Source organism: Nicotiana tomentosiformis, chromosome 5 (genome assembly GCF_000390325.3).
Source record: "Nicotiana tomentosiformis chromosome 5, ASM39032v3, whole genome shotgun sequence".
In the NCBI taxonomy this organism is placed as follows: domain Eukaryota; kingdom Viridiplantae; phylum Streptophyta; class Magnoliopsida; order Solanales; family Solanaceae; genus Nicotiana; species Nicotiana tomentosiformis.
The window spans coordinates 116,978,874-116,981,444 of NC_090816.1; positions in this window are offsets into that span (position 1 = coordinate 116,978,874).

Below are 2,571 nucleotides of genomic sequence, written 5' to 3' on the forward strand. Positions count from 1 at the left end.
AATAGTTACCTTGTTCAGCTGCCTATAATCGATACACATCCTCAACGAGCCGTCTTTCTTCCACACAAAGAGTACCGGTGCACCCCAAGGTGAGGTACTAGGCCTGATGAAACCTTTCTCCAACAAATCTTTTAACTGCTCCTTCAACTCCTTTAATTCGGCAGGTGCCATTCTATACGGAGGGATGGATATTGGTTGAGTTCCTGGAAGCAAATCGATGCTAAAATCAATCTCTCGCCCTGGAGGAATACCTGGAAGCTCATCTGGAAACACATCTGCATACTCATTGACTACAGGAATAGACGGAAATATAGATATCTCAGCATTTGCATCTCTAACTCGCACAATATGATAAATGCACCCTTTTGCAATCATTTTCCTCGCCTTCAGATAGGAAATAAACCTACCTCTGGGTGTCGTTGTATGACCTACCCATTCAAGGACTGCCTCACCTGGAAAATGAAATCTGGCTGCCTTTGCTCGGCAATCAACTGTGGCATAGCAAGCTGACAACCAGTCCATGCCTATGATAGTATCAAAATCCATCATCTCTAGCTCAACTAGGTCGGCTGAGGTTTGACGAATACAAACTGTCACCGTACAACCTCGGCAAACCCATCTAGTAATAATCGATTCTCCGATCGGTGTAGATACCGTAAAAGGATCACTTAGTATTTTAGGCACTATACCATATTTCCCCGCGACAAATGGGGTAATATATGATAAAGTAGATCATGGGTCTATCAAGGCATAAGCATCGTGAGAGCAAATGGTCAATATACCTGTCACAACGTCTGGTGAAGACTCCTGGTCCTGTCGACCCACTAAAGCATAAATACGGTTCTGATTAACACCTGAACTGGAACCTCTACCTCTGCTTCAACCTCTACCAGCTGAAGATTGAGACTCGCCCCTAGAAAGATGCAGAGACATAGATAATCTTGTTGCTGAACTTGCTGGTTGTGCCATAACCCCAAAATCTCTATTTTGGGCAATCTCGCATCATATGCCTTGGACGCCCATATGTATAACAAGCATCAGAACTTGCTCGGCATTAGCCCAAGTGTCCTCTACCACAGATTGTCACACCGCGGAGGGAATGACCATGTCTGCCTTGAACCTCATTGTTATTGCAAAACCGACGCCCATGAGCTCTCACCTGGTCCTAACTGAGTATAGCGGTCATACCTGTAACCCTGTAACTGAGGTGGCGGAGGCCTAGGTGGTCGTCCGAAGTACTGGGGCCTATAACTACCCTGAGACTGCTCCTAAGACCTAGGAAATCTTATCCTCTTACGTTGCCCTTGCTCATTCCTCTCTGTACCCTGCTGTTGACGTCTACCCTTTTCTATATTCTGAGCGAATGCCTGAAACCGGGAGATATCCATATTATCATGCAATGCAGCGGTGGCACATGCCACGGTCAACTCTGGGGCTAACCCTGATATAAACTTGTGGATCCTGTCACGCATAGTGGCAACTATGGATGGTGCATATCTGTCTAATGAGTTAAAACGGAGACTATACTCGAACACTCATATTGCTCTAAGGGCTAGAAACTGATCGACCCGAGCCTGTCGGATCTCCCGCGGTAAGTACTGGTCAAGGAAAGCATCTGAAAAATTCTCCCAACTAGCTGGAGGTGCATCACGTGCCGTGGACCTCTCCCATCCCTCGTACCAAAGGATGGCTATATCTCAGAGTCGAAAAGCTGCTAGCTCAACTGCTTCTTTCTCTGTGGCATACATAACCCGAAAGATCCTGTGAAGCTGATCTATGAAATCCGGTGGGTCCTCCCTCTAATTTGACCCCGTAAACTCTGGGGGACTCATAGCAATAAACTCTCGAACCCTTGAACTCCCAGACCCCTAAGAAAATCCTTCACTAGCTGATGCCCTAGCTTGTTGCTGGGTAGCTACCAATTGTGTCAACAAATGCACCGCACTCCTCAAGTCTTGATCTGGTGGAAGTGGAGGGGGAACTGGATGTGCGGTATCCCTAGGAATCTCCTCAGGCGGTGGAGGAGCCGGTAATGGCTGAGTAGGGGTCTCGCCTTGAGCCTCAAACCGGGACCCATCTACTGGGGGTACCCTGCTGGTCCCCTCACATGTTGTTGTATCTCCCCTCTGGCTATCCGTAGTCTTCCTAGTCACCGTCATCTGTGTATGAAAACACTAACACGTAAGTTTAACTCAAATTTCCTATAACTCAGTTCTACAACACGATTTAGATTTGAAAGAAGGGTAACCAACTCCTAAATGCCTTGTAGCTCCCTGCTTATATAATGTGGTGCACAACACATCTATAAACAAGATCCTACTAGACACGGCTTGAAGACTCCCTAGGACAGAACTTCTCTGATACCAAGTTTGTCACGCCCCGACCTAGGAGCGAGACTGGCACCCGGTGCCTCAACTAACCTGGTGTACCAAATTGCGACTAAGGGACTCTGAACATATAATGTCATAATTTGGCCATGGGGCCACCTTGCAAGACAATTTGCGAAGCAAAATATAAAATTGAATGGAAACTAGCACTGACTAAACATCAATATAAAGTTGGGCCGACAAG